The sequence below is a fragment of the Erithacus rubecula genome, assembly GCF_903797595.1.
Source record: "Erithacus rubecula genome assembly, chromosome: 8".
NCBI classification, from domain to species: domain Eukaryota; kingdom Metazoa; phylum Chordata; class Aves; order Passeriformes; family Muscicapidae; genus Erithacus; species Erithacus rubecula.
The window spans coordinates 26,216,028-26,235,287 of NC_136659.1; the positions used below are offsets into that span (position 1 = coordinate 26,216,028).

General features: G+C 46.7%; 1 protein-coding gene and 1 long non-coding RNA gene across 14 annotated transcripts in view; one reads left to right on the forward strand and one right to left on the reverse strand.

Annotated features, from left to right (window-relative positions):
• The window catches only part of CLASP1 (cytoplasmic linker associated protein 1), a 166,603-nt gene extending 155,696 nt beyond the window's left edge, over positions 1-10,907 (reverse strand). For 12 of the 13 annotated variants that reach the window (XM_079310496.1, XM_079310489.1, XM_079310491.1 and 9 more), the window contains exon 1: positions 10,753-10,907. The gene's annotated coding sequence lies outside the window, so the exon portion shown is untranslated. Of the gene's footprint in view, positions 1-3,288; positions 3,395-10,752 lie in introns of all 13 variants that reach the window. The other variant, XM_079310494.1, reaches the window with a different exon arrangement.
• Positions 10,908-11,341: 434 nt separating this feature from the next.
• LOC306804755 lies at positions 11,342-13,137 on the forward strand. The gene is made up of 2 exons (XR_013774990.1): positions 11,342-11,706; positions 12,937-13,137. It is a non-coding gene; the product is annotated as an uncharacterized lncRNA (long non-coding RNA).
• Positions 13,138-19,260: the final 6,123 nt, after the last annotated feature.

Sequence of the window (19,260 nt, forward strand, 5' to 3'; positions counted from 1 at the left end):
CAGCAAGATATTGCACTAACACAGGGCTCCAGGAATGTAAAATTATCAGTTTTTGAAAAACTAGGTGCTCAAGCTGTTTCCCAGCACAGCATCACTTCAGAACCTTTTGGGTTATGCAAAAAAAAAAAAAAAAAAAAAAAAAATTTACTGTATGTTTGGGCTCTGGTTACATTCTTGAACCCTAGGAACTCTCTTGTCCCCTTCATTAGGGACTTTTTGTCCCTGTATCTACAGCCAAATGAATCCCTCCAGGCATACAGGGAATAGACTAAGGGCTTGTCCTCCACCTTCCCACAGACCAGGGCTCCTGGCATCACCATAGTGCTTCCTGAAGCACCCTCTCATCACAGGTTAGCTCTTTTAGGAAGTGGGTGATAAAAACCCAGGGTGTCTTTTTGTTTCCTGGCTAATAATACCCAAAGCTAGAAATCTGCCCTACTTTTTCCACCAACATGAGGAAAGCAGGTCAAGCTCAGAGTAAGGGAAGAGGTTGTGCAGCAGACACCTGGTTCAATAAACAACTGGAAGGAAGCTGGAGGCTCAAGTTCACTAATTGGAAGCACTGGGGGCAGCAAATCTAAATACCTTCTGTTTGAGTAAATAAGGCCTTCACAAACGTCTTAATAAAGCAAAGTGGACCTGACAGCACATGAGATGCACACAAAAATCCCAGCCTGGAAATAAAAGCACCCTTTGCACAGCAGACTATTCAGTTCATTACCTCACCCCCCCATGTTCCTTGGCCACATCTTACCACCAAGAAGCACAGCATCTGGATTCAGCTCTGAGAGCTGAAGCTTCCCTAACCCTACAAGCATTGCCACACTTGTCCCAGATTCCCACACTGGTTGAGCAGGAGTCACCAGAGGTCCCCTCAAGTCCTTCCATTCCAGGCAGCCAGTTCAAATCCCTGCTGGTTGATGGGCATCAAAACTGGTTCTGTAAACCAATGGACTCACCTCAGCCAACTGCCAGGCAAATTCTACTTTCAGCCAGAAGGGATTGCTCATGTTTGTACACTAAGCTCCCTCTTAGTCAGCAAAACCTCATCCCCAGAGCAGCAAAGAAGCCTTGGCTGCTACTGCACAAACAGCACCTCAAGCTCTGAGTTAGTGCTGTGACAGATTACTGTTTGTAACCCCTAGCCCAATCTAAACCATCTCAGGGACATATAAACTCCCACCATTTCAAGTCACCTCAGGTGGGATTTAATTTTAAATTCTGAAATTGTCAACACCCCCTCCAATCAGTACTCTTAACACCTTTTTTCCTTCTGAAAGAAAGCTCCAAACTAGAAAGAAGCATTGCCTTTTTTATTGCAGTTTCTACTGATGCTAGTCTCTCACTTGGTCAATTTAGCACCAAATCTGAAAGAACCACTCTGAGATTTCCCATCCTCAACCAAAATGGTTCATGACATGGCAGTCACTCCCATGGCAGCACAGGCACAAAACCAGAGCCACTTCCACAATAATACAAGCACAGCAGATGCTTTCATGCAGGTCTCCCTGTCTGCAGCTTTGAATACTGGCCCCTGCCCTGCCCTCTAGCACAGGCTGGTCTTGCTCTTTTGCAGCAGACACTCCACTTAAGGGAGACAGATTACACACAGCAGTATCCAAATATCCAGTGGAAGGACTTTCACACAGCAGGGAAGCAATTCACTGGACACCTCACTAGCAGGAAGCTACTGGAGAAAGGACAGGGAACTGGTATTAAACTGCTACCACATTGTAGCTGAAACCCTTCAAGTTAGCTGAGCAGCTTGCTTCTGGACTCCAGAAGCTGCACACATGTTCAAAAGGGGACTCTTCTGCTTAACTGAATAGGTAGTGAAGAAAGTTTAACTGCTTTTAAAATGGAAATGTAGAACTTGCTTAAACTTGAAAATTCAGATCACAGAAGGGTGTGTGTGAATGAGTGCTAGTTACCACAGAATAGCCATTTTTTATTAACATCACACAGAGGCAAGTCTCAACACGTCCAGAAACCATTAGCTGGCCATACTGCCATGAGAAACAAGCATTCAAAGTTTCAGGTCTGTCTTCTATGTGGCTTTCAATAAAGAGTTTATAAGTCTCTGCCTATAAGCACAGAAACAATCTTTAAAGCAAACTAACCTAAATAAATTTCTCTCCACTTTCCTTGCTTTGGAAGGCATAGGATAAAAATCATGGTGCACTACAGAAGAACAATTCTATTCACAAGTTTGAGGACTGTAGTCTAAAGAAGAGCCACTATACATCATGCTATCAAATGCATACAGGGAAGAAGAGCCAGAAAGAACTCTGAATCCTGATAAAAACAGTAATAGGAAGCCAAGAGGAAAAATTCGATGTGACTTGCATCTACCAGGTAACAGGTGTTTAAGTAGCACTTTTCTTAAAAAGAAAAAAATCCTACACATTTTAGTAAGACTGCTAACCCCCATCTTCCCAAAAGAAGGAAGTGGAAAAAACACCACCTCAGAAAAACAAGACCCAAGCTGACCAAAAAAACTAACTTGCCAGACAATGAAACATATGGCTGCTGCAGTCCATCAATGCAATCACCTGGGCAGATGCTCCCCACAAAAATGTAGAAAAACACAAAGTGACAGTCTCAACCCTAGTAGTCTACTTCTGTTCCTGGACTTTTTGGGTAACCCATATTGCAAGACATAAATAACTTTGGACAGGGATGTTGAGTACAACCTCTCCTTACAGAAGAACAGTCATGCAGAACTCAAAATTAATAACTCAGTGGCACAGGTCCTGTGTTTGGAGCTCCTCCAAGTTTTGAGAAGGGTTGCCAGTATAAGCTCCAGAGTAAGGATCTTCTTCAAGCCTTGTAGTCTGCCCTCAAAGAGACAGGCTAGGCTCAATATGTAGACAAAATAATCCAAGAGGAAAAGCTACCCTAATTCTGTCACTGAAAATAAGTTCTTTGTTTCACTTTCATAAGCCATCAAAACTATGTGCTTCCTAACACCCAAATCTTTCATCAACAGCTATCCAGCAGAAAGCCACTATGCAAAGGTTTATGTTTAATGCCACCTTGGAGCTCAGAATGATGAATGTAAAGGGGAAAGATGATAAAGACCAAACAGCCCAAGTTTGTTAGTCTGATACTACCATCATAACAGCATAAAAGCTGATACAATAACAGTAGAGCAACTGGCTCAACACATAGAATAAATTAATCCACATAGTAAAAAGAAAATACTTGTTACCTAAGATTTTCTGGCAATATTAAACTGGGTACCTAAGTAAATGCATTTTTTTCAGCACTTAGGAGAACACTATTGACCTCAGACTAAGTGAAAGTGCATGATTTGCAATTCTCAAGTATGACTTTATCTTAGGCTAACTTCACAGGAAATTTTGAATCTTCTTCCTCTTGCAAGGAAGGGAACCTGAAGCACATAAAAACACACTATTGCTTTCTTGGTGTCCTGTCTATCCTTGGGAAGTGCTTCCAATGTAACTATTTGACTTTAAAAATGATGTTCCACTCTCTTCTGCTCAAGACATCAGGTTATCATCTTTGTCATGTTTCGCTGTCATCTTCATTTGCCAAAAAGTCAATGCAGTCCATAACCTCCCCAGACAACTGCTCCAGATGCAGGCATGCAGAAACAAGCCTCTTACTGCCACTCACAATCACTGCAGGCAACAGCCAGCACCACTCAATAACCAGCTCTTTCCAGCCATCTTCCTGAAGGTATCTCTTGACCTCCAGCCACTGAAATTAATTTATAACCAACTTGTAAACATGACCACACTCCTCTGGTGCCTTTTTTTTTGTGTGCGTACATGGTTAGCTATAGCCCAAGAGCTGTAGAAATAACACAGCAACACAACTGTACCAACCAATCTCCTTCTTCACAAGTCTCAGGATTTTATTGCACAGTCACTTCAGTTTAAAATTAGTTCAAGGTATTTTCGACAGGCCTCTGTCAATAACAGAACTCTGATCCTTCAGGAGATCTCCACCCAAGCCAAATGGTGCAATTTTTTTTTATATAGAAGCAACCAGGCATCCAACCTGCAGTAGTTCACCACTTCTGCATGGTGGGCAATGTAAACACATACTTAACTTGGTTTGCCAGCCAAGCCCCCTTGGGCAAGACATTCAGAGCTATTAGAACAGCACCTGGAAACCATGTGCTGCAAAGACTAAGCAGAGACCTCATCAGCAAGGCAATGTCAAATTGCAGCTCTGTAGGGTGGAAGCTCTCAGCCCACTGTCCACTTCCCTATTTCTACTTCCACCAGGACAGCTATACTCTCCCCAGAGGGGACTGGTGTGAGGCCTCTACAAAGTATTACAGTCACCAAGCACCCAAACAAACCTAACTCTTCCCTCGGGTGTGCAAGCAGCTGTGAATAAAGCAGCTCCAAGTGTTCCTACTCGTTCAAACTCTGAGAGAAGGAGGTGGCAAGTATAACATGAAGTGCCCTACTTGAAGAAAAAAGCAGCGTTTTTCTGGAGTCAAAGGGAGTTTGTAGGAAACATCCAAAAAGCAACTGACTGATGGGTTCTTCCCATTGTTCACCTGCATCCATAAGTAGGCAATAATGTTTCTTTAGTGCCAGGGAATATTACACCATCACTGTGATTGTTTTAAATCAGTAATTAGTGTTGCCCTGTACTTGAGCCTCCCCCTAATCTAAAGATGGTATCTTAGATTTCCAGACTGACAACTCATGCTTTTCTAATGAGCTGGCAGGACAGCCCCGTGCTTATCTCCCTGTACCAAGTGTCTCTGGCACTCCATGCACTCCTTCCACGCCCTATCCAGTGACTTTTAACAGTCCTCAGACAGTGCCAGAGCCACCACTTCTCAGTCCAGTCTTGCTGATAAGAAAAGCACTGCCTAGATGGATGCAGTTTCTTCTCCAGAAACTCTTCATCAAAGGAGGGTTTCTTTTGTAAAATTCTACTGCTGCAGGCAGTTTGTCCTCAGAAGAGCCAGGTCTGGCTGAAGGCTTGTTAGGATTCTGCCAAATACTGGCTGGCCTTCAAACTTGCCTGGAGTCCCTTAAGGAGTTCATCATCACAAGTACAGACAGTAACCAACCTACAGCAGGGCACAACTCCACTGCCACCAGGAAAACTGAAACAGAGTTCTAGAATGAAGACAGCTGAAAGATTTCCAGGGCTTAAGCTAACTATGGCCCTCTCCCTTATACACAAACCTTCTATGCCAGATGCTGGCTGTGCAAGTTGCATTACCTAGCCAGGGTAAGATGAGAGATAAGCTTCAGATAACAGAAATTCTTATGCTTCCACTAAAGGTTTACATTGCTGCCTGGGTAACTGAACACCTCACACAGAGCTACCAATTTCAGCAATGCAACAATCTTCAAAAAAATCTCCTCACTACTGAAGCTGCAGCAAATCAAGACATCTCACAGGTCACCTCAATGTGACTCCAATACCCTCCACTAATGAAACCACTTTGGAGAGTGGGAGTAACCCTTCCTTAGTAGGACAGAAAATGAGATGAGCTTTAACATCTTTTGTTTTTCTAACACAACCCCTCTCTGAAATTACTTTGGTTTTAACTTTGTCTGAGACCAAGGACAAGTCTAGAATGAGCTTTCAAGGTCTCCTTCCTTTTTAACAGTTCAAGTGCCAAGACACAGCTCAAAATCCTACAATGGCAGGAGCTGCTCTCTGTGGACTCCCTCTTGTAGACATTTCAGTTCATGGTTCCAAGGAAATGTACTACAAGCAACTTATTAGAAGCCTACAGAACCAGTGGCAGAGGGGATCACCATCATGGCACTTAATTCTGGGAATAGTACTCCAGTTTGGCTTTTGTGTATGACAATATCCTCCCTGTCCCTTACTCTAGAGATCTGGACAAAATTTTCCAGTCACATCCTAACCCTCTCCTCCACAATTCAACAGCAATATTGGATAATCTGGAAAAAACAAGGGAAGTATAGACTTTCACCTTAGCCTTGTGGGTAAATGTTTAGCAAGGTTTGGAAGTAGAACAGTACTGAGAACTAGAGCAGTGACCCATCATCACTTGCAGTTTGCTGGCAGGACAAGTGCCTTCACAGAACATCTGAATCTGGTAATCTCCTTTTGCACTGTGATTGATGAAGTCCCTTGGGCTAAGATTACTAATTTAGGCAGTCCTGAAGATGGAAAGCATCTCCTTCGTGTACATCACTTGAAGAATAAAAAGAGGTATAATACCACCTTCCTATTTTTATAGGCAGGTATAAGGTAGGAATTCAGTGCCTTCCACAGTCACTCCAAAGCAAGTCTCTGGTGGCAGTGGTAACCAAGAGTGAGAAAAACACTCTGGGAAAAGAAAAAAACAATACCATCACATGCTGGTGTAAGATCCAAATAACTGAATTTTAAAGAGTAGGTCTGACATAAATTTCTTACTCCAGTCCTCCAGGACCTTGCTATTCCTATTGATATATAAATGGCTAGTGACACAGAAGTCAGTTTTTGCATAGAAGTCCAAGGCAGAACTACTCCAGAAGGAAGCACTTGAAAGACAAGTGCATATAGTAAAATGACAGGTTGGAACAGGAAAATAATACAGAAGATCAAACCTTGGATGCAAGCCCTCAAGGGACACTGGCTGTAGGATGCAACAGTATGCAAGTCAACAGTTTTAGAAAAAGGTTATTTTCTTGCTCTCTTTTCATGTTTCCCAAGTAATACCCATCTTTCTTCCATGATTCTAAGCACAAGTTTTTTGCACAGCAAAACAGGGGTATTTGCCTACCCCTGTTTTTCTGGGCTGCCATGGAAACTTTTGGCCAAGGAGAGGAGAATTCAGCAGCAGCAGGACTTTAACTGCTGATGGACAAAGTTGGGGTGGGGGGTAGAAGCCAGCACCTAGAATCAGTTCAGCTCCAGGGAGGGGAAGGAGGGTTACCCACTGCATTCAGGCACAGATTCCACTCAGCCTGGCACTTGCAACTGCACATCAGGGGCTGGCCAAAGAAATCCCTCAGCACAGGCTGCAGGGGAGTGCAGAAAGCCACCATGACACTTTAAGGTATATAAAACAGTGGGTGGAGGAAAAACAGGGCAAGAAGGAGCAGAAGGAGGTTTTATTTCACACTACCATGAATTGGGCTGAACCCTAGTAACAGCTGAGGGAACTTCTGGTCTACAAAACCACCTGCATGTAACAGGCAGAGACACACCTGCAATTCCTCCCTTCTGCTCAGCAGCACTTTGAAACATCTATCAAAATTTGATTTTATTTTGATCAGATCTCTGCCTCAGCAAATTACTGTTGGCTCAATCTGGCTTTCTGAAATATCTTGGAATTGAAAGTATCTGCATGCAAAATGTAAAGAAAGGACCACAGACTAAGCCTGAAATACTGAAATGCTGGATCAGGGACTGGCCTGATTATGCTGTTTAGTCTGTGTTACTCTGTTGGCTGTGGAAACAAATTAGAGATTTTTAAATCTTCCCACTCACTAAAGAAACTAATGATGATGCTTCTCTAATAATTAATTTTGTGGCTCCTGCTTGGCATACTTGTTTCTGGATGCAGAATGGACATCTTCCTTGCAGAGCCAAACATGCAGAGATTTGATTAAGGGGCAGAACAGGAAGCCAGATGAACTCAAACACTAACCATGAACTGAGATCAAATCTCTTGGGCAGCACCTGCAACCTCTCAGACAAAACCCATTTGGTGTCCTTCTACAACTTGAACAATTAGAACTCTATGCATCCAGATCATTTGGGTTTTGTGGTGCAGCTTTTTTCCAGGTGTAAGAGTGCTAACACTGCCAAAGAGAGAAGAAAGAACTTTGCCATGTATGACAGAGCCAGACACCAGTGCAGTGCAGAATGCCAAGGAACATGTATGTGCTCAGCTCCTCAGTATCCCACTGTGAAAAGCTCATAACCAGCTCACATCATGCTTTCACACAGCTTTGAGAACTGGTAACAGGTTGGTCCAATGGACAGGATCCAAACCACAGAACTGGCTCTAAGAAACATGTAATGCAAGCTTCAACACTGCAGTGTGATGGAAATGGAGCAACAGCAGAATGGAGCCAAGCACAGCATGGACACCATTAAAGAGTGAGGTCAAGATAAAGCTGCACAGGACAGTCACATCAGCCTTCATCAAGGAAGGAAGCAAACCCCTTCCCTCTCAGCCAGACTGCTTAGAATTTACTCAAGTCACAGTCTGAAGGAATTAATCGACGTGGACAGTCTGTTTTATTCACTCAGGTGACAGACCTTTCTGAACTTGCCAGCATTTTCTCCACTGCACTGGCAGTCACTGCTCCAAGGTGTGCTGGTGCTGGCAGAATCCAGGAGAAGCTTCAGTTACAATTGAGAGCCAAGGAGGTGTGAACAGCAGCAAGCCCCAGCCAGGCAACACCAACAAGATTTCCAGCCCTAGTCTAGGCAAGGTCTGATATAATGAGACACTCAGGGTGACACATGAGCCTGATCCAAAGTCATCTGAGGCCAGGAGGGACCTGTAATGGCAGTCCACAAGCTTCAAAGCCACATTACTCTCACAGAAATCCACGGGTCTGTTGAAATTGTGAGGCACATGCAGGGAAGGTCACTACTTCACCCATCTGAATATTTGGTGTCCAACCTCTTGGAACATCTTCTGACCTGCCCCTGACACAAAGGTTGTTGAGGACTCCTCTGTAGAAGACATCTTACCCTCGTCCTCCTCTGTGATGTTGTAAATCACTACAGAAGTGGCCAGACTTGCTGTCAACTCTCATCCTCTTAACATCCAACAGCCCTGACCACACTGCCTGATGGATAGAGAAGGATTTATTAATATGGGATAAACAAGGAAATTTCATTTCAGTTTGACTTTTGCTTTTAAAATATATGGTTTTCTTAATACCTAAGTTCTGGCATAGATGCAAGATTCCTAAAGAACTTCCAAGATGCCTGGAGGACCAACTCATTTAGTCATAGGCACTCTCTCCAGCTGTACTTCTGGGGAACATCACGTGAGTTAGGGAAGCATTTCCACCTCCAAAATCTGCTGCTCTATCACTTTTAACACCACTTGTTATCAGCTAAGTGAAGCAAGGCTGAAGTGTCTAATGCCACGGCATTTTTCTTCTTGAAATGGAAAGTTTTGAAGCTGCTTGACAAGTTCTAAGGACTTCATAGGAATGTTTCAGGCATCAGAACGAAAAAAAAAAATCTACTTATCTTGGCAACAATTAAAAAAAAAAAGTAAGCAAGGGAGACTATGAAATACAGAGAGAATCACCCATGTCATTCCTCTGTCCCTCTCGTAACTTCCAGGCTTCAGTCCCACTGACAGGGTTCAACAGAGAAAACAAGCAAAGGCTCAGCTTTGCCAAGCCCAGGACTGCAGCACAAAGGCTTGCTCCACACAGCACGCCGTGTTGCCACGACAAGGAAGACCCTGAATATGACAGTACTGCAGTTCCATTCTGCACTTGGGTGTAGTCCCTTGCTTGAGAGAAAGCTTATTCCCATTGTAATTTCTCAAACATATCCCTTCTCCAGCTGCAAGCCTCTTAAATCCAATCCAGAATCTCACTAAAGCAAACACTTGAACTTCCAACACCTTTCCAAGAACCATCTAAGCACTAGTGATCTAAATGACAGATCTGTGTCTCCAGGTATCAAGTGACAATACTTTGATTCTGATTCGTCTTCAACGGTGCCCAGAGAGCATCAAGAGGAGACAGAACAGAGATGCAACTGCACAAAAGATGCAGAGAAATGGGCTACACTGTTCAGCAGCAAACTGGACTGAGCCATATTTGTCTCTGATGCTGGCACAAGTGCTGGGCTGGAGACTACATCCCTGTTCTATCAACACTGGCTTGGCACATGCTACTTTACTTAACCCTAGTCACCTCTGCTGAACACTGATTCATGGAGTCAGTCCACATGGGCAGAGAGCTCTACTGGTCAGAACAACCCACACACCTGGGGAGCCTCTGTGCTCTCCACCACAGGCTTCCCAGATGATCCTGAGCCTGCTTTGCTACCTCAGCTTCTCACATCCTTCTCCAGCGGCTGTGCAGGGTACTGGGGAAGGAGGCAGCCTTTCCCTTCCTCACCAGTATCTTTAGACATATAACATTAAAAATACACACAGGCCCGTAACACGCACAAATACATTTTATTTCCTGAGACCCAATATCTCTCTAAAGCATTTCTGCAGGATTTGTCCAAAGACTAACCCACCTCTTAGTACAAACTCAGTTCTGACCCAACTTCCATTAAAAAGGCTGCCAGAAATAATCGAAGCAGAGCACGGCACGTGCACAAAGGGCCAAGCACAAGGGCTGAACCCACCCAAACCACACGATGCTCTCGGGAGCACAGCAGCCTCCAGCGTTAGCCGAGCCCCGCGCCGCTGGCTGAGCGCCGCACGGCCGCGCCTCCCTCCGTTCGCCGAGCTGCTCGTTCAGCGGGGATCTCGCCGGGAGCCCCAGCCTGACACGGCCCGGCACCGCCGCTCCGCACGGCCGGCGCTCGGCGGCCCCGGGGCGGGGAGCCGGGGGGCGGCCCCGCGCCAGGCCCCGGCACCCCCGCACCCCGCTCCCGCCGCTGCCCTGCCCGAACCGCGCCGCTGCGAGAGCCGCACCGCGCTCCGCCCGGCCGCTACCGCGGACGGGCCGGCCCCGCCCCGAACCGCGCTCCCCGCGGTCACCCGGCGGCGGCGGCGGCACCGCACACAAAGCCTTCCCCCCCGGCCGCGCCGCTCCCCGCACCCCCTCGCGGTGCGGGCGCGGGCGGTACCTGCGGGGCGGGGGCCGGGCGGACGCGCTCCCTCGTCCCTGTCGCGTCTCCCTCCCTCAGAGCCGGCGGCGGCGGCGCCGCTCCGCTCCATGGCCGCGCGCGCGCCCCCGCTGACCACGGGAAGAATGGGGCACCCAGCGCGCACGCGCCGCCCGCGCCCGCCCCGCCCCGCCCCGCGCGCCGGCGCGGCGCCGCCCTGCGGCCGCTGGTACCGCGGTGAGGTCAGCGCGCGCCATGCGCATGCGCGGGGCCGTTACCGCGCGCCCGGTCGCCATGGCGACCCCGCCCGCCGGGAGCCGCACCGGGAGCGGGGACACGCGCGTTCCCGGGAATGCCGCTCGCTGCGCGCGGAGGCCGTGAGGGCTCGGCCCCGCCGTGAGGGCTCGGCCCCGCCGTGAGGGCTCGGCCCCGCCGTGAGGGCTCGGCGCCGCCGTGCGGCTGGGACCGCGCTCCCCTCCTTTGGGGAAGCCTCAGGGACGAGCGGTGTGTGCCACAGAACGGCCGGGTTCCCCAGGCTGGAACCGACCCCAGCGGGACACCGGTCCAACTCCGTGCTCCAGCGCCATCCCAGACACAGTGCGCAGCCATGACAGCTCCGGAGCATGGGAAACTCCTCAGCGTCTCCGGACAAGCTGTTCAGTGCGCGGGCACTGCACGCTAAGGAAATTCTTCCTCATGTTCAGGTGGAAATTCCCGTGCATCAGTTTCTGCCCGCTGCCTGTTCTGTTGCTGGGCAGCACCGAGCAGAGCCTGGATCCATCCTCCTGCTATCCCCCTTTGGATATTTATGAACATGGATGAGGTCCCCGCTGTCATCTCAAGGCTGAACATCCCCAATTCTCTCAGCCTTTTCTCATACCACAGATGCTCTAATTTCTTATCAGTCATCTTTGTTGCCCTCCACTACACCCACTCCACGTCTGTTTTGTGCAGTACTCCCATTCTATAACTGAGGTGAGAATGGGAAATACATGCCCTGTGCCTAAGTTCTTTACCAAGATGTATTTGACCATCTTGTTCCCTGGGCTCATGACTGCTTTTCTCCTGTTGGTTGTGGGGAATGAACCTCTGTGTCCCCTCAAACCATCACTGTCCTTGACCTCTGTAACACTGCAGCTCCCAACAGGCACCAAGTCTGAGCCACCAAAATATGAGAGAGCTGGATGTGGAACAAATGATTGATTTTTCATTCATACCTTTGTGAAATAAACATGCCCTTCTCCTTGGCTCACGGCTCTGGCACAGCAATGACTTTTGGCAAGCACCCTCCAAAAAAATCCTGGATTTTCCAGTTTGTTCTTTTGTGCCATCAGGTTGCAGAGCAATAGCTAACTGCTGCTTTGGGTGAAGCCACAGGCACAGCCTGAGTGTCTGGAACAGCCTGCACAGATGTCAAGAGAAAGCTGGGGATATTAGTGCTTAAAAGGATGCCAGCTCTGAGCAAACTGAAAGCAGGTGATTACAAACCAGCTTTAGAAATTACCATGGTTCTCACCCCCAGGCAGTAGCTAATCTCCTGAGAGCCCTAACTGGCTAAGCACTACCCACAGTGGAACACAACAGCTCTGCTTGGCACAGCACATGTGCCTGAGTGTTTCCCCTCCCTGGCTGGGCAGTTCTGCAAACAGGACTCTTCCAGTGGCTTGCCCTTCTCCTGTTTTGCAGTCTCCCAACAGCACCTGAGGACAGAGATCAGGGGTACATTAATAAAGGACCAATCATTCCACGTCATCTGGATCTGCTAGAATTACAGGCAAAGTTCTCTCAGAGAATCTAGATAATTCCCACTCTGTTCCCAAAATACCTTCAAAAAACGCCTTGCTCATTTTGAGCAAGAAAATGAGATAAAGTCTGAATAGTAGTAAGTTAAGTGAATTATGATAAGCAAGTTTTGTTTAGTTTTAGTAAGAAATCAATAACTTTGTACCACATATTTATTATTTATTGAGTATCACACATTTGCTGTGAATTTATTCTCTTCAGTGTTACAATAAAGAGGCATTTACTTTGGACATCTCCCAAAACTGCCTTCTGATATAATTGTATATTTGCCCTTTTTTCACAGATTCTTACTTCTGGAGATTCTACATTGTACATTCACTCTTTGGCAGCCTAAAGCTTTGTAAGGAAATGCTGAGAAATGCAGCTGGCATAGGTTAAAGTAATTTTTTTTTTCCCTCCTAGGTAAAACTTGCACAGAAAATATGGCTTTTATTCTCTCTTTTGCTGCAAGACATCGGGGGACAGTAACTGTACAAAACTTAGAAGCTTCCTCACTGTGCAACTGACAGATTGTGGACATTGGATGTGGTCTTTATGTGTTTTCTTCATATTTTCATTTTAAAGCAGGTAAGTCTGCACAGAAATAAATTTGTCACATAATCAGGCTCTAATATTTGGAATTTTTTTCCTGTTACTAGATGACTGTTTCCTTGCTCCCTGCAGAGACTTTTAGACCAGTTTGTGCCTATATTCAAGACAACCGAATTGTTCCATGAGCAGCAGCACTAATGACGCCTGGCTCCTCACCGGTCTCTGTTCTTTGTCCCTCTAATCCGCCCTGCTCTCAGCCCTACCTTCCTTTGTGTGTCCTGTGCCACTCCCCTCCAAGGGGCAGCACGCTGGGGTTACTCCAGGGCTGTGTCCCCGTGCAGATGGAAGGGCAGCCTTCCATCATAAGGGATCACACCACGCCCGAGCTCCCTCCTGCCTTCCCCTGAGGCCAGCAATGATTATTTCTCTCCTTCATTTCTCATGAAACTTGAGATTGTTTCCTCCCCCCTAAACACTGAGAAAGAAAAAGGAGGGGGGGGTTAGCTTGACAGTTGAACAGAAACAGACAGACAGACTGGTCATAAAAGCCTCGTTTTCATTAGAAAAAGAAGTCCAAAATACATTGTAACCTGCAGGTTTTCTTCCAACTTTTTAGAAGTAGGAGCTGAAAGCATTGTTCTGATTGTTGCCCTTTAGGTTTCTTAACGTTAATCTCAGTATTCTTTCATTCTGCCCTCGATTCTCAGCTTTCCCAGGGCCATCACGGTGCATTAGTTCTGGCACACCCGTGACAGACCTGCACATCCATCGCCTGCGACAGCTCCCAGGGGAAACCCACCGTGAAGGCACGGCAGGACTCCCCAAGGGCAACCAGATCTCAGCTTCTGCACAGAGTCCAGTCTGCAGGGATAACTCAGCTTCTCCAAAGTTATGGTTCACTAACAACTGTGCTGTTGCTAAGGAGTCCTTGAGGATTTATCCTGGGGTGAAGGGAGGACTCTGTAAATGAAGGAAATTGAAGTAACTACTGGAGGAGCTGCTACCATCACATGAGACTGCTTGACCAGGCCTTCACTACCAGTGGCTCAGCAGCAGACATTTGGCAGTACCCCTATCCATAACAAATCATTAAAAAGGTACTTTTTAGTATGCTCTCATTTCTGAAAAATCTCCATTTACTTACCTGTCTCCAAAACAGAGACCAATGCAGCAGAAAAGTCTCCTGAGAGGATACTGCTCCCAGTGAAGCTGCACACATCTCTCTGATCAGTCCACCTGCAAAGTACACTGTTCCCTGCTTGTTGAGAAAGGTTTGCTTGGACACAAGGAGCTATGTGCTTATACACGTGCAAAACAAAGCACAGCCCATTTGCAAGGTGACAAAAAAGATGAACTTATGGACATCTGTAGCAAGGACACAGAAAGCTCCAAGAAAGAGCAAAGCAAAGTCAGAAAACTTTTAAAAATAAAAAAATGTAAAGATTGTCTAGCTTTCAATTAACAACACTGCTTTTTCAAATAAAAATACATCAATAAAACTAGTGGGAAGCAGATGGATGGACTGGCTGTATTTCAGCAGAAGCACTGACTCTACCTGAATGACCTGCTCTTCCCCTTCCCTTCAGGGCCCTTTTGCACAACATCTGCTCAGGAATCTGACAGCCTGGTGCTTCAAGGAGAAATGTTTTTATTTATGAATGACAGTATGATGATGTAGCTGTCCATAACAGCAGAGGACAGCAGTGCCAAAGCCCAGCTGTCCCTGGGTTGCTTTCCTAGAGTTGAGCACACTGCTATGCAGGTTTAGCCACATTTCCTTTATGTGCTGTCCCAACCTGACTGCTTGCATGGCTAAGGGGGAGAACAGCTTCACTTGACTCGAGGCAGCAATGCATCTCTCCCTTTGCCATCTCCTGGCACTTACATCTGCACACATCAGCTGCACAGCCTTGTGCCATGCTGAGGAGACGACTGGACTGCTGATGGCACAAATACCATGGGTCAACATGAGGTGAAGTCCAAGAACCCAACTTCTGAGTGCTGCTGATCCCACTCTGGCACAGGTTCCCTGTGTGACTCACCTTTTCCAACCCTCACGTACCTGGAAAACAGGGAATAAGCTCCTCACCCATACTGTATGAGAACAACACTTGAGACAGGGAAAGCACAAGTACTTCAGATCAGCGTGAAATTGAATAGTTCCTCGTTCTGTCCTTTGCACATGGCAGTTGTCACAGCCCAGATTTGAGCACTCTCAGCTCACACAATGTGCTCCCGCACTGCTGTCTTTAATTGGCACTTTCCTGCCAAGCCTCAGCGTTTTGCATCGGACTTTTTCCACGTGAGAGCTACCACGAACAAAGCATCCCACTGACCCACTTAACTGCCACGTGAAGGCACATGAAGCTGCGCTTCAGTCACCAAGCAGAAAAGAAAACGCAAGAGCAGAAGGTTTTGATTAAAGGAAAATGAGCAAATGGCCTCAAGGTCCATCGAGTGCACACGGGCTCGCCCGCGTGTGCTCGCTCCCTGCAGCCATTTGGCCACCCAAGGAGAAACATCCCGCACAAAGCAGGTACAGTCCTCAGGCAGTGTGAATTGGGTTGGATTCGAGATTTCCCCTTGGCAGGAAGGTCCTGTGAGCCATGCGACATCCCCAGGCTTCTCCCCCTGACCTGGAGTGACTGCTTCAGGGAGGCAGGAATGGTTCATCCTCCCTGAACAAACATCAAGGAAGGCACAATTAGTGTTAATTGTGGTGTTCTTTGTTTTGTGACCAGAGCCTGAGCTGAAACCCCCCAAAACTGAACACAGGCTGCTGGCAACAATTTTCCATGCTTTCTGAGCTGTTCTAGATTTAATGCAGTAGCCTGGAAGATCAGCTCTGGTCTTACCAAGGCATGGGCACCAGGTCTTGTATTTCCATCAGGGACTGTATTTTTCCTGGCTGCTCTCAGGCCTCTGGGAAGAGACATTTACAGATCAAACTTAGAGTCCTATTTGGATTGCACTTAAATTTACATTAAACAGCATTTCATCCTCATTTCCGCTTCCCTCATTGTGTCCCATTTATGCTGTTTCAAATGGATTTATTTACCTCTTCCTGTGCTTGTTCTCTATAGTCATCTGCTGATATTATTTTATCTTTTTTCCACCATGCAAACACAATTGTGCTCATATCTCCTTTTTTTAATATATTTGCACATCACACGTGCACATTCCTCACCAGCATGGGTTCTTTCATATTTGAAAAACATTTCCTTTTATCCTCACTCAAATATTAAGCCAACTGGAAAGTGACACATCAAGGTTAGGAATGCAGTCTGCTCCTGACAAGGAAAAAATGCTGAGCTTCACACTAGAGGCTAAGTGGATTAAGATCCTTTTTAAAGATTAGGTCACCCTTCACCCCAAATGCAGATTTCTACTGAAATTAATGGAAGCTCTTACAGAATGCAGTGGGAGGGCTGACATTGAATGGCAACACAGCAAACATACACAGGCAGCCCACTCAAACCTGAGTGTCCAAATCACCAACTCCAAATGAGTCTTAACAACCAACTGGTCAATTCTATACTATATATTAAAAGGCAGGATTTCATTTTGGAAAATTATGAGCTGATGGGGGAAAAACGATGAGGTAGTAGTTTTCAGGGTAAAAACTGAGGCTGTGATTCATCTGATGAGGCTGCACTGACATTACACCAACAGACACATTTGCCTTAGGAGAATCCACACTGCATCTGAAACTAGTTCTTTGCACTTGCATAGCTCCTGCCAGACCAGTCACAAAGCTCCAGCATTTCCAAACCTGGAATTTGTTTTTATGGATGCAGTTCAATAGAACACACTTTAAGCACTGCCCTGTTAATAAATCACAAACAGCATATCTTTGTGTGGGATAGCTGAAACAAAACTTCATAGATTTGTCTTACATTTCCTCTGCCATCACTTCTGCACAGATGAAGCCAGCCCTCTTCTAACAGGCAGACCTGCAAATGCAGCCCAGCAATTGAAAAATCACACCAGAACCCTTCCAGCTCTCCCATCAACAGACATAAAAATACTGCAGGTGACAAAGCAGATTTGCTGCTGCTGCACAGCTGGCACAGACCTGCTCACTCCCCACTGCACGGCTGCCTTGGGTGAGAAACAGTGAGCAAGCACAGCACAGAGGCAAGTCCTGCCTTCACCCTCAAAATGCTGCAATGTTCTCAGTTTAATCAAGCCACCCTGACAGAAGTAACTCCACTTCCCTGCTTTTTTTAAAAGAAACAATACACAAGCAAACTGGGAGTTTGTGCAGCCCTCATGGGAAAGTGGCAGTAATGCCTCACTGCAGAGCAAGGAGCCTGATTTCCATGTTCCACCTGCTTACCAAGGCTCCTCTCAGTCAGCTCTGGAAAAACAAACAGAAAAGAACAGAGCTTTTCAAAACCACTATCATAAAAATGAGATTTGTTTCTCTCCTGCTTGTTCTTTAAAACAACAAGTTTCAAATCCAGCCCCAGTCTCCAGGTGATGTATCAAATGGACAGACAGGGAAAGGAAGTGACCCCAGTAGATTGGTTCACTGCAGACCCCACCTCACTGTCTCAAAGTCCCACAAAGTTCATCTTCACATTTCTGCCTCTCTTCAACAGCACCTTTGAGGACTGTCATAAACCAGCATTTTCTTCCCTGATCAGAGCCAAGACTTGTGTAGGAGCTTCTCTGTAGCTTTCCTTTCCCAGCACAGGAGAAGCACATGGTTACTGGCCACAGGTACACAGGTGTGTAACTACTCCAAGCTCCCAGGACAGCCAAGATCTCTGTTCCTGCCATATGTTTAATTAATGCTGGGTGTCAGAAGTAAAACTCTGTATGGAAGAAAGTGTTTCACTTTTAGGAATTCTCACTCACACAGTTAACCATTTCCTCAGCTTGCTGTGACAGCTGCTGGGCAGGGAGGGATGTGCCTGCATTAGCAACAGAATGACCTCCCCACCACTCCAGAAGCACCCTGGGATGGACCCCAGCATACCTCTGGCTAAGAAGGGCAGATTATTGCTGCCTAGAGTTAGACATTTCAAGAATCTGGGGGTTAGATGAAAAACTCAGAGAAAAAAGGATGTGTTTGAACAGCACCTTGGACAATGAAGGAGGCTGATCCAAGAGGATTTGTGGATATTCCTGGAAAGCACATAATGGAGATCACATTCACTGTGCTCCTGTTACCTGCTCACCCAGCTTTCAGCTGCAGCACCCAGCCCAGGGCAGGGATGTGCACAGCACCTCACACAGCACAGCACAGCCCAGCCAGCTGCACCACACTGCAAAGTGAGAGCCAAACTCCCCAGCACTCTGAAGGGAAAGCTGGGAGAGGGGAATTTGCTGGAACTCCTCTCTGCCTCCCTCATTAGCTGGAGAGGAGAGCATGTCACCCCTCAGAGCCATGCCTAAGTCCTCCTTTGCACCATGAGCCATTTGCAGACAGGTTTTAGCCTTGCTCCCTGGGGCTGCAGCCATTTCCAAAGCCAGGTATGCAAGCAAACAGGCTTGGTTCTGGCAAGAGCAAGTGTCACTTGCCCAGCCTGCTCTCCTTCTCCACTTGGCTCAAGAGCCAGCACTTGGGCTGTGATGGCAGCACACTCCTTATTCTCCATGCAGCCTGGGCACCCCACAGAACATCCCACAGGCAAACCAAGTAGGAAAACATAATACTGCATCTTTAATTTTGAGCAGTCTGACCCTGCTACATTCACCAGTATCACCAGTCTTGGTAAACATTGGCTTCATCATTCCTTTCTCCACTCTATCTTACATACAATTCTGTTTTCTCCCCCTCTCCTCCATTTCCCTACCCCCCATTCTTCTTTTACTTCCAGTATTTCATGTGCCAGGAAATGGTGAACACTCTAATACCCTGCTCCCTTCTGCAAAACAGAGAAAATTTAATAAATGAGTGTAAATTAGCAGGCTTGACTAGCATCTAAGTTTCTCAACCTTGAAAACAGTAATACATACATGAGTGTTCAGCCAAACAGCTCCACAGTCATTCATAACAGAGCACTTGCAAGTCATGCCTTGAAACCACAGCCCCAACACTCCTAGCATCCCAGGAAAAACAACTTGGAGCCTGCCCAAAAATCAGTGGCCAGGAGGTTTGTGTTTGTCCAAGATGAACAAACAAATTACTGGAGAAATGAGAAATAAAAATCAGTGCAGGGACTGGGGCATAACTCATGACACAGC